The sequence below is a fragment of the Saccopteryx leptura genome, chromosome 5 (genome assembly GCF_036850995.1).
Source record: "Saccopteryx leptura isolate mSacLep1 chromosome 5, mSacLep1_pri_phased_curated, whole genome shotgun sequence".
Lineage (NCBI taxonomy): Eukaryota > Metazoa > Chordata > Mammalia > Chiroptera > Emballonuridae > Saccopteryx > Saccopteryx leptura.
In genome coordinates this window covers 57,976,652-57,990,156 of record NC_089507.1, presented here as the reverse complement: position 1 = coordinate 57,990,156, position 13,505 = coordinate 57,976,652, and the positions used below count along the sequence as shown (strand labels likewise).

Here is a 13,505-nt window from a genome sequence, read left to right as displayed (position 1 = left end):
AATTCTGAAATTTAAATCAATGCTAAATATACATTTATTTAGCTTTCCAATATTCATTTCTCCTTTAATTTCCTCAATATTTATAAATTCACTTAGTATTTACCTACCAACCAATCTAATTTTTCAATCATCACCAGCCATCTGTCATATGTTCATGCACAATATATCAAAAATGATTGCTGTAGACTTGTGTAATGATCACATTTCACCCCATGGGTAATGTAATTTCTGAAGCTTTCATTCATCAAAACAGTCATTTTTAGAATTTATATTTAGTATTACTAACATGTTGATCTTATTATAGAAAAATATTTTTATAAAGATGAGTATACTAACAGCTGAGAAAGATGGACATTTTCAACTGGCTATAAACATTGGAAGAAAAAGACATATTTCAGGATGATTAACACAGAGTTCCAGTGAATGGTTCATGAATGCTATTGCCTCTTTTTACCACCTCTATCTGGTCTCTTTATTACTGTTTACTACTTGAACAGAATCATTCAGAATTGGATAACACCTTTGTTTCATGAAAGTGTTTACATCTTTGGAATTAATAAGGTGGTAAAAGCAGTCTCAAAACCTCTTTGGATTTAACATAGACTTTTATTCATTTACATAAAATTTTCATTAAAAAAAATTGAAGGGAAAATTACTTCCTCCCTATTGGGACAAGACAGTAGGACTGTTAAGTACGAGTTCCAAACCACTAGTCTTTTTACCAACCGTGGATCACTAAATCCTAGAGAGACCAGTGTGCTGACAGCAATCTAAGAGGAAGACAGGATGGTCCCTGGTGTATCTGTCAATCAACTTACAAGTAAAATGAAATCAGAGTAGAGCATAAGTTTAACCAGAATCATGGATTAATACTCCTAAGCGCCTGTTGCTCAAATTTTGGTGCTTGCATTTAGAATCTGACTTTCTCTTGAACATAAGGATGAATGAAGTGAGACAATCAAACCCCATACCGAAGTGAAATTCACTAATTTCCTGATGCTGAACAACCCTTAAAAAGAAATATTACTTTTGTATTACAAGAGAAAAAGCTAAAGATAGCTTTAAAAATTAATGGTAATTAGAATGAAACTAGAAATCTTCAGGCTGCACGATTGGAAGGAGCTAGAATATTCAGCCTGACTTTATGTTATTATACAAGCTAGCATACAGTATATTTGTTGCCCCTATTTAAAAGTTACTTTAGTCTACCTTCACTTAAGGTCCCCATCAAATAGGAAGGAGTACACATTGAGGTGTCAGTTTCCTGCAAGAGTTACAGCAGTTGGTCAAATACCTCTGTCCAAATTTACCTTTTTGCTTATGCTTTGGTATCATTTTGCAAGCATATCTGACAGCAAATAACTTAGTGATTTCATCATAAAGGCCCTAAGTAAACTTCTCTGTCTCTCTTTAGTTTACCTTCTCAATACTGGCCTTTCTGTCAAGAGACATGTAGATTATCATGTTGCGAAATACCTGGTTTAAAACGGAACTTACCTTACGGAGGTTTAAGCTAGCATTTCCATTGTCCTCAGTGGTTTGTGAGACACCTCTCTTCAGCGTGACACTGGCCCACCGAGGGGGCTCAGTGGCTTGGGAGAGGTGGCACGGAGGCACAATTCCAGCCTGGAAAGAATCCGCAGGAGCCAGCGCCAGGGAGGCGCGAGCTAAGACACAGGTGTCTGACACCGCCCAGCCACCTCAGCTCGGAACCTGCAATCAAACGACTGCCCTGATTAGCCAAACACAAAAGGCAGTTCGGATTACCTCCCTCCTCCCAGCCAATCGCAGGCCGGCCTGCCTGACAGCAGCGGGCCGCTCATGGAGGGGGAAGGACTTGCGGCCAGAACCTGAGAACTGGTTTCTGCAGTAGACGCTGGCACGCCTGGCCCCGCGTGCACTGCTGTCCCTTACTCTGGAGAAGCTATTTGTCAGACTGTTGCTGCAAAGAGACCTTGTGGTACCGAGTAAGCCATGGTCTGCCCTTTCCCGAAGAGTGTCGCTCTAGGTCCTCTGACTCATAAACAACAGGGTGCACTGTGATGACAATTAAGTGAAAGTCAGAAAGAAGAATCGCCCGGGGAGCTTTAACTGTTGAGTGCCCCGGGCTAGTCTCCACTGGGACTTCCTTGCTGCTGCATAAGTTCAGTTTTTAATTAGCCATGGTTTTTGCAAGCAAGTTTCTCACAGAAACTAGGAGAAAGAGAGGGAGAATCAAATTAAAAGAAAAACCTTTCCACAGGCATTGTTTCCAACAATAAATTCAAAAATTGTAAAAAAAAAAAAAAAATCATCCTAGACACAAAAATGTATAAAAGAACTGCTTGTAAACAAACAAACAAACAAAACAACAACAAAACACTGCATTTTAAAATTCACCACAGTGGCGTGCCTGGCAGCTCACCTTTGAGAATGGAATCATAATAGGTTTCCTAAACTGCTTCCCATTACAGGAATTTTCCTTAAGTCTCTTGTCTGAGACTGTGAACCTGCAACCATGTGCAGTTCTATGGATAAGCAGTGCTTGAATCAAGTTTTGGTATCTGCTCCAGATCACACATATAGGGGTCAGCTTAACAGTAATCACAGACACGAAGAGAGAGACGAGGAATAACACACACAGAAAGGGAGTGGTCTCCAAGCATGTCTGAGTTCACGGGTATGTATTGTAAATGCATTTTCATTACTTTTCAGCTGCCATGGTGGGGACAGACAAATCAGGGAACCCATAGACCATTTGTAAACCTCCTTGCTAAAGACTCTTTAGAAGACTTGCAGATTAGTTGTTAGATGAGGAAAGAAAGAAAAGGGAAAAGGAACGTGTACACACACACACACACACACACACACACACACACACACGAATTCTGGATGCACCAGGGGCAATGGACTCTAAATACAGTAGTAATGTCTATTCCAGACACCAAGAAGGTCTAAAGCATCCTTGAAGATAGCATTACATCTCATCTTAATCTTGAAATGACTGCTTTATTTAAACACTGCTCCTATATTAACTAGAATGCCTGTCTCTCCAGGATGTTCCAGTTGAATTCCGAAGCTATTTATATTCTGTATTGTGAAATCTAAGGAAATAGAATTGAGGCAAGTATGAGATGGGAACAGCGGTCAGGGTGGGGCAGAGAATCATCTTTCAGAAGAGAAGCCTCCCACTCGATCTTGTACCAGAGATGCATTCTTTTAGCAGTAGCCTTCTTTCCATTTAGGAAGGCAAAATTCTTATCCTAGTTTTATGCTCCCCCCCCCCACACCACCAACCACCCCAAACACAAATGAATTGCATGTCCTTCCATCATAGCCTACTCCCACCAAGCTGAATTTCAAGAGCAGCCAGGCCACAATATTAATTTTGACTGTGTCAAATTAAACCTCCCGCCACTGACCAAGAGCTCATCTCCGCAGTGCAGAATGACAACTGGTGATGCTTGACATCTGTTATCACAATTAACAGTCTAGTGTAGAAATACCATTCCCTCAAGCAGCAGAATTTTCCCAGTGGTATAAAGGATCCAGGACCACTCCCTCATTTCATCAGAAATTTCCTCATAGTCCAGCTCTGTCCAATCTAAGCTCACTTCAAATCTACTCTCCACCAAATTCCCTGTGACAATAGCCTCAGTCAGTTGGTGGCTCCAGGAGCTATCTTCACGGTTGCTTTGTAACGTCAGGAGAGAGGATATCTCTATGTGATCCTCTAGAGAAGCTAAAGCAAGCAGGAAAAAAAAAAAAAAAGATATAGATATTGAAACAATGAAATCACCTGCCCTTTCAGAAATTATAAGATAATGAAGGGAACCATTGTTATATTTACAAAGAATGGATGCCTGTGTAGTATTAGATCGAAACATATTAAAGTGTCTATAGTTGATAACTTTTTGTCTACTACAATAGTGATTTCATGTGGTTCAACTTGTAATTGAACTATATAGTTAACAATATGTCAGCAGTTACTATGTTACATTCTTTAATCATCACCACAATTCTATAAGGTAACTACTATAATTATTGTTACAACTTTACAGAGGAGGAAAGGCAGGCTTAGGGAGGTTAAGTAATGTGTTGAACACTTCACAGCTAACAAGCTGCAGAGCTAGGGGGTCCACACCCTGGAAATCTGACTCAAGAGCCCCCACTTTGAACCACCACCCTAGATGAAGAAGAATCTGAATTCTGACTATGGAATTCACTAGCTTTGTAACCCTGGGCCAGTGACTAAACTTCAGTTTTCTTTCCTCCTGAAATGGCACTGATAGAATCTATCTGCTGTGAGGACGAATGTGATGATGATGTAAGTTAAGCACTTAGCCCAGTGCCTGGCCCACAGGGAGCCCTCCAATGTTACCTAATAGCAGTGGCATGCGGAGGGTGATCACTCTCCTCCCTTCCACAGGATCTGAAATGTGACAGCACACTGTATGTCGCCATTACCTTTTGGTGGTCTGGCAGCCCCTCATGGATGGAAGGACACTAGAGTCTGGAGTCCTCAAGTCTAAAAGTGACATCCTTCACATCAGTGCATGTGACTTTGGTACCTAGCAAGTTCTTCACACTGGAATGTACAGCAGCTACCCCTCATCCATGCCGGGCCGCCTCCCCAACCCCGTCAGCCCCGCCCTCAGCCCCATCCTTTATTTCCTGCTCGCTCTATTTCAGATGTCTGTGATAATCTGGAACACTTTCACAAACATCGCAGGCTTCTCATCTGTTACCTGCCTGGCTAGCTTCTTTGGCATCGGCTGTAGAGGATTACACAATCCTTGCTTAAAGAGGCATTGATGATCTAATCTGGAAGCAGTGTTGTGGAACCCACAGTGCACTGGACCAGGACAAGGGGGTTTGACTTTCCACTTCTGGTTCTGCCCCTGACCTGCTCAATGAACCTTAAGCGAGTCACTTATCGTCTCTGGGCTCTGGTCTGCACTCTGACACGGCATATCACTAAGTTTCTTCCCAGTACTAATATCTGTGGGGAAGAGAAATAAAAGAATATACTAGATGAGTTTTTGAAGAAATGTGATTTTTTTTTTGTCTGTTTGTTTTTCCTTTTCTCTAAAAGCTAGTAGCTCATCCATTCAGGCACATTCTGTTTTATTCTAATTACCTTTTAAAAAACAAACACACAGGTAGGAGAGGTTTATGTTCCTCTGTTGACACACTGCAGACCAAGATAGGTGGCCTTGACTTCAGAACACCAGATTTGCACTGGTATTTTCCCTTAATGATCTGCACATGTCCTTGTAGGGTGCTGGGTTGTGATTTAGAGATGGGGGGAGCTTCTATGGAGAGAGAGACTTACCAAAAACTGAAGAGAATTTTCTATTTCTTCCTGTGTGTGCCTGTATGTAACACTTACACTCATCTCCAGCAGCTCTGGGCAGTCACCCGTGAGAGAGGTTTGACGGCTTCTGTGGCACTCACTTGCCGAGCCTTGTCTTTTTATGGCATACTCCAGAAGCTCAAAGTACTTTCACAGAGAGTTTTCTTTTTTTAACAAAGATACAGAGAGAGTCAGAGAGAGGGACAGATAGGGACAGACAGACAGGAAGGGAGAGAAATGAAAAGCATCAATTCTTTGTTGCGGCTCCTTAGTTGTTCATTGATTGCTTTCTCATATGTGCCTTGATGGGGGCTACAGCAGACTGAGTGACCCTCTTGCTCAAGCCAGTGACCTTGGGCTTTAAGCCAATGACTTTGGGCTCAAGCCAGCAACCATGGGGTCATGTCTATGATGTCATGTCACTCAAGCTAGTGAGCCCGCACTCAAGCCAGCAACCTTGGGGTTTCAAACCTGGGTCCTCTGCATCCCAGCCTGACACTTTATCCACTGTGCCACTGTCTGGTCAGGCTCACAGAGAATATTTTGAAAAAGTAAAAGTTGTCCCCAAGTTGTTTTCTTTTTCTTTTCTTTTTTTTCTCAATATTTTTTTTGAACCAAAAAAGAAAGAAAGAAAGAAAGAAAGAAAGAAAGAAAGAAAGAAAGAAAGAAAGAAAGAAAGAGAAAAGAGAGAGAGAGAGAGAGAGCGAGCAAAAACTCATGGAGACGGACGACAGTGTGGTGCTCACCGGGGGCTGGGTGGGGAAGGTATAAGGGGATAGTGATGGATGGAAGCTTGACTTGGGGCGGTGAACACACAATTCACTGTACAGATGATGTGTTGTAGAATTGTGCACCTGAAACCTGTATAATTTTGTTAACTACTATCATCCCAATAAATTCAATTAAAATGGGAAAAAAAGTTTGTCCTCAACACTCCCTGAGTACACGCTCGTCTGTATTCTTGTCCTGGAGTGCTCATCACCTTGTAACATACTGTATGATTTACATTTGAATTGTGTTTGCTGTTCATTCCACTGCATAGAAAAATGTTAACTTTATGAGGACAGATGTGTTTGTTTTGATCATGGCTGAGTCCCAAGCACCTAGAGTAATGACTGGCATATATTATATTCTCCATAAGTAAATTAAGCTTCATAAAATCATCTTTATAAACAATTCAGGGAGAACTGGTATCTTGCCCATCTCACTTAGAAATCATACTGTTTTTAGGAGGGAGAGGCAATGTAGAACAGATCACACTGCCGAGGACAGTGACAATGACCAAGGCGACAATTATGTGCAAGGCAAAAAGAGTAAGTAAATTTTTGTGAGGTTCAGAATTAGTTTAGCCCAACTCTGCAAATGTTCATGTAGAAGTTCCATGTTTGAAAAAAAAAAAATTAAAACCGGGTAGTGAGCCTAGAGAGAAATTTAATAAATCAAGTTTCTCTTTTCAATTTCCTTTTTGATTAATTTCACGGGAAATTATAATTGTTGGAGAACTCCAAGTGTTTCTAAAGAGGTCAGATCCTTGAGCACTCTGAGAAAAGTGGACATTCAGCAGCTGAGCTATCTTCACTTTGTACCAGGTGAGGATTTTTCTCCCAATCTGACCACATGCTGACATCAAGAATGATTAGATAATGCCTACAGGCCTCTTAGCATCGTACAAGATGTCAGTCAAGTCCAAAATATTATTATAAACTTCCTTTCCTGTCCAAAAACTGTAGGACATAAACCACTTAGGATACAGAAATCAGAAGGCATGATTTTTTTTCATTGCTGATTCTACTGATGAAACTCACACTTTTCAATTAAATGATGCTTCTGTCATGCTGTCTGAAACTGCCAGGCCTAGAGTAATTATATCATCCCTTTCCTTCTTCTCCCTTTCACCATCTCTAAGTTGGCAGGAAAACCCAAGTACTTCTTTACAAGAATGTTAGTGGCCAGAAGGTAGCAAATAAAGGCATTAAGCCCCGTCATCCCTTCAAAGATCCAACATTCCTGATGGGGAAGCCCAACTTACTATTGAGCACTAAGAATAACCGGATAGAGGAATTACATTTGGGTTCACATTTTACCTTGGGGGTAAAAAGAAAACTGGATAAAGAACACTGAAGAACATAAATTATAGCATTATTAATGACTCATTTCAATCTCTAGGAAAATTGCACCGCTAATATAAAAAATAAATATGGCGTAAAGGTAACAGCCGAATGTCAGTTACATTTATATATTTACATATGTACTCTTTACTTAGTAGGGTGTTTACTATGTATGAGGCAGGATACTGAGAACTTTATATATTTTAATTCTTCCAACAACCCTGCTAGTGAGCTAGTTATACCCTTTTTACTGTTGAAGAACCTCGGGCACAGATTAAACACCTGCCCAGGATCACAAAACTAGCAAGTGGTGGTAACAGGACTTGAACCCACCCAGCCTGATTTCAAAGTATATGCTCTTAGACAATACTATATGTGTTAGGTTTGTTGTGGCTTAGAAATGAGATGTGCACAGCATATACAATATTTAGGAGTTTGGGGATTTTTCTGGCTAGCAGATTTCTCCGTAGAGAGAATATACCATGCCACCCCACCAGCTATCAGCACAGGAGATCAGCTGAATGGCGCCAGCCAGCAATAATGAGAGAGGCTGTCAAGCAATTAGCCTGATGATAACTTGGTATGATAAAACCCGCTTCAAATAATAACTCAAACAGACAGCGTACAGAACATTCTTCCTTTCGCTTTCCTAAGCCTCTACCTTGTACTATGGTACAAAAAGCCAGTTTGTATCACAGCAGGGCTGCAAACCCACGTGCCCTGAAAAGCTATGTAACAAGCAGGCAGTTGGCACATTTTGTGGGGTTTTTAATTCATTCAGCAAACAGTCATGAGGTTTTGCCATGCTGGGCACTGGAGAGATCAAAGAGAAGACGCACGAGTTCCCAGCCCCACTGTAGTATTAGAAACTGTCAACCATGCTTCTGTTGGAAAAGACTCCATCTGGACAATTGGCTGGAGATAAAAAAAAAAGTGGCAAGTGTAAGATCACAGGAAGCGGGGGAGGGGGGGCCGAGCAACGCAAACCGGAGAGAAAATGCGTCCCCTGACGTGGGACACGCTGCTCCAAGCCATTGCTACCAAGTCAACTGATTTTTCCAGAAGCCAGAAAGCCAAATTCTTATGTAAAACTTTCAGATTTTTAATGTAGATTAAAAACAAATGTTTGAAGGCCAAATATTTTGAGATCAAACAAATGTCTGCAGGTCAAATATTTCTGTCAGATGTAGTTTTCAAATTCTCCCAATCAAAGAACTTGATTAAATTTACTGACTTGGCTTTTTATAAATAAAATTGTCTTGCTTTAATAGTGGGATTTTTCTTCTTTTCTTTTTAAAAATCTTTTTCAATTACAGTTGACATTAATGATTTTATATTAGTTTCAGGTGTACAGCATAGCGATTAGACAATTACATACTTTACAAAGTGGTTCCCCGATAAGTTTAGTACCCACCTGTCCTCATACATAGTTATTATACAATATTACCAACTATATTCTCTATGTTGTACTTTACATCCTCAGGACTATTTAGTAACTGCCAATTTGTACTTTTTAATCCCTTTACCTCATAGTGGATTTGATATGTTGAGACTTGATCTTTATGTGTACCTAGTTCAACTTATTTTTAATTTTTTTCTTTTTATTTTTATGAGGGGTTTTTTTGTATTAAGGTATAACACCAAGTGTGTTAGGTGCACCAATCTTTTTTAAAATTTTTTTACAGAGAAAGAGTCAGAGAGAGGGACAGACAGGGACAGACAGGCAGGAAGGAAGAGAGATGAGAAGCATCAATCATCAGTTTTTCGTTGTGACACCTTAGTTGTTCATTGATTGCTCTCTCATATGTGCGTCGACCATGGGCCTTCAGCAGACTGAGTAATGAGTAACCCCTTGCTTGAGCCAGCGACCTTGGGTCCAAGCTGGTGAGCTTTTGCTCAGACCAGATGAGCCCGCACTGGCGACCTCAGAGTCTTGAACCTGGGTCCTCCACATCCCAGTCCGACGCTCTATCCACTGCACCACCGCCTGGTCAGGTGCACCAATCTTATATAAACAATACAGTTTTCAGCATTCATGTAAAGTTCTTTCCAGATGTTTCCAGCCTATGCCCCACTCCCCATCTCCACGTTTGTCTTCCACATCAATTAGCTTTGCCTGGTGTTGCTTACTTCAGATCCTGAGAAACTGATGACAGATTTAGTTGCTTCAGGTCAGAAAAAAATAAAACTGAGCTTAAATAAATAAAGATGCCACTGAAAAGAGGCATGGTAAACCCAACAACAGGCTGGAGCCCACAAACTTAGCCAATGGCTTCTCTAAGCTCTGTTGTTACTTTCACACACCTATTCTTTCTGATAGCTACCCTTTCCCATATGAATACTATATTCTAAATATGTACTTGTCACTCTGTATAGTGTCTCATTTAAGCATTCAAAGCCACCCTGAGGTACAAATTTAGATAAAATTTATTCCAACAACACAGCTAAAGAGAATTGGACCTGTGGTAGGTTAGGTGACTACAGCCACACAGCCAATACAGGAAAAGTCTAAGTTCAAAGGCAAGTCTACTACAAAGCCTAGGTGCTTTTTCATTGAATTACTCGGCCTCCCCATAACATGAGTAAATGGTATGTTTTCTTAACTCTTCCACAGAATGTAATTAACTTCATTTCTCTAACCAGGAATATAATGAACCTTATTCAATTTGGAATCTGACTAGGAGTTCACGCTTCACATTGTAAGGATTGGTGGTGGTATTAAAAGGTATTGAAAGCTGAAGTTTATTATCTAGATACTTTTATTTTTAAAACTTAATAAACACAGTTAAAATAAATATAGCACTATCTTTTTCCTAGAGTTTATGAGAACATTGTCTTGTATGAATAGAGTTTTGAGATAAGAGGCAGATTTTGGTGTCCAAAGATTTTTCTCTGAAGATTTGAAGTTCAACACAAGAAATAAAGTCATTAATATTATAATAACGATGTGTGTTATTGTCAGATGGGTATTAGATTTACTGGGGTGATCACTTCATAAGTTATATAATGTCTAATCATTATATTATATACCTGAAACTAATATAATACTATAGATCAGCTATAATTAAAAAAATTTTTTAAACAACAGAAAAAGAAAGAAAATGTTTCTATTTTCTACTTGACAATATATGGTTTTGCCAGAAAAGTTAGCATTTCAAACATGTGGCCTTCAACATTTATCATGCTGATTATATCATAATTATAAAACTAAACATTCTGCAAAGTACAAAGGTGTATAATAAAAACGTTTTCTCTCTCCCAGGAAATTTGTGCAGAATGGAAATGGGATTAGAATAGCGGTCCAGAATTTCGGAGGGGAGGGGCTTCCTGGTGGCAAGTGGACTGTGAAAGAGTCTCAGGAAACTTTATTGAAGCAACATTCTGCATAGTAAGTTCAATGTTTTTGCTTAGACCGGAGCAGTTTTCTAAAGATACTTTCATTCATCTTTAACAAGATTGAGAACACATGCATCGTTTATATTATGAATATTATTTTATTGGGTGGACAACCAATGCCTATTATTGGGAGGTCGATGGGGATCTAAAGCTTCACCATCTGCCAGTACCACCCCCTCATTGCTGCCTCTAGGGAGGATGGGTTCGTACACCAAATGACTGACAGAGTAGAGCAAAACAGTGGCCTAGAAGACCTCCTGCTGAAGCAAATGGATAGAGTACCGAGCCAGGCCCTCCCTAGTGGCTCATCGAGAGGCTGATGGGGGAAGCTGATAGCTTGCCAATACTTCTAATGCAGAAGGATACCAACTAGGAGTTCATTTATGCCCAAGGCCTTTTAGCCTGAGATGCAAAAATTCCAAGTTACACTGTCAGAACCGAGTTCTGATTGCACCTCTCTGGCCTCAGGCAGAAGGTACAAGATGCAAGGTAAGTGAGGGGTATGCACAGGGCGTTGGGGAATCTTGGCTGTGTTGCTCCACTGAGATGCTAGGAGAAGCTCACCTTGGGGAGGGCCTGGCCCAGATCAATGTAGACAGATGTCTGATTCCAGCCAGTAGACTTGGAACGAGGCAGCTATGATGGGGTGAGATGATCCTGAGGTGAACTTCTGGGCCACGGGTTGCTGGGATGGAGAACTTGGCGTACACCAAGGTATCTGAAGCTAATGGAAGCTGAGCACAGGTGTGTCTCCCAGCGGGAGGCTGCCGAGGGCCCCCAAGGGCATCACCCAGACCAGAGCTGTCCTTGAATTTAATAGTTGCAGAATAGGCCAGCGGTGATGGGGGAAGACCACTGGCAGAGCCTAGAAGCCAGGGAACACTGTGTCTTGAGACCTGCACTCACTCTGCTCCAAACCCCCAGGCACTATTTTGACAAAGCAGCTGGGCAGTAGAGCCGCAAGATGGCATGTGAGAAGGGAGCGTTTTAGGTGAGAGACTGTGCATCACCTCCAGGGATTATGCCAACACCAGGCCAGCTTTTCACTTCGTTGACTAAAAGTTTGTTTCCTTGCTAACCAGCAAGTATGGGTTTAAGCGGAAGATCAGATTAAGTTTAGACAGAATAAAGAATTCACATTTTTCCCCTGCACATCTAATTTATGTGACAAGGTTGTTAGGTAAAATCATGGACATACTCCTACTAAAAAAATTAATTGTTGTTGATCTGATGCAGAAAGAAGAAACTCAGCATCCTGTATTTTGATTTGCTAAATCTGGCAACCCTACACGTGACCTAATGTGGCACATTTACACATGGTGATAAGGTTATGAGCGTGTCCCTTCATTACACTGCCTACTTCAGCACATAAATCTCAGTTATTATACAGTCTCATTATAGTATCAACTGAGAACCATTGACAGAGCTAAACTCCAATTTGTGTATAATGTGTTTCACGCTTGTGTTAATCTTTCAGAAACAGTTGGGTGGCAGAGGAAAACTTTGCCCAGTCTACAAAGGGGCAAACCCATACCTGAACATAGCAATCAGTGTCTCTTCACTACATCCAAGACATGGATATTTCACATTTGAATGATCACAATACACTTATAAGATGATTTCCAAAAGTGTGAAATGAGCATTTTCATTTGACTTTCAAGACATCATATATATATAAATGGTCAGCCTTATGAGGCTGAGGTCAGCTTCTGCCCATGACCTGAAGGCTTCTAATGACAAGACTCAATTATCTATCCACAAATAGCTCCAACCATTTGTCACAGAGATAATACCACTGGGAAGACATTCTTTTACACTAAAATACTGATAATCTGCAAAATCGTTTTAAAAAATATAAATAATAGCTTTACTACTGCCATTTTATATCAATGTAAGATTCTATTGTTCTCAAAAGACTTCAGCTATTTTTAGCCATGTATTTGGAGTTTAGTAAGCTATTGCGCCCAGCAAGGTTCAATCCCCAGTTTGAGAACAAAGATGCATCAACCAATGAATGCATAAATGGGTGGAACAACAAATTGATGTTTCCCTCTCTCTCAAATCAATAAACTAAAGAAAATCTAAAATAATGTTACTATAAAAAATTGGGAGGTAATTTTGAATGAGGAACCAGCAAAGAGACAGGTATGGAGGAACAATTCCGAGAGGAGGAAGATTTGAGAAAGAATGGATGGGGCAGTGGTGAGGTTCAAATAATTTAACAGCAGGTTCTCTGTCCTAATGACTGTTTCAAGTATAAAAAAATATATACTGAAATGTAGTTTATTATTCCATGCATTTAATACTTAAATAAGAACAATAAAAGAGGCACACAAAACTAGATTATAAGAAAGTTTTAAAATATTAATGAAAAAATATTGAGTAATAACTGACAAAAAACAAAACTGTTATTAAGATATTTCCATATTGCTTCTTAATTGGCTTCCTGACTTGCCATTTTTTTCACGTATGGATGAATGAACACTACTACGGGTGCTTAGGATATGCTGGTTGCAGATGAACATTAAAAAAGAGTAAGGAATGTAAATTTGTGATTTCCACATTGAGTGGCTGCCCAGGCGCTCACCTTAGAGAAAACCCTGATTACAATTGTCATTTTAACAACCGGTTCACCAAACTCAACAAAAAATTAGGTATCCGTCTGC

The 13,505-nt window shown here is 40.2% G+C and overlaps 1 protein-coding gene across 5 annotated transcripts in view; it reads right to left on the bottom strand.

Moving 5' to 3' along the window:
• SHROOM3 (shroom family member 3) overlaps positions 1-13,505 on the bottom strand; it is a 322,616-nt gene that overhangs the window by 187,412 nt on the left and 121,699 nt on the right. For 2 of the 5 annotated variants that reach the window (XM_066386946.1, XM_066386949.1), the window contains exon 1: positions 1,498-1,725. The exons of the other annotated variants lie outside the window; for them this stretch is intronic. The gene's annotated coding sequence lies outside the window, so the exon portion shown is untranslated. Of the gene's footprint in view, positions 1-1,497; positions 1,726-13,505 lie in introns of those variants that run through there. 5 annotated transcript variants of the gene reach the window in all.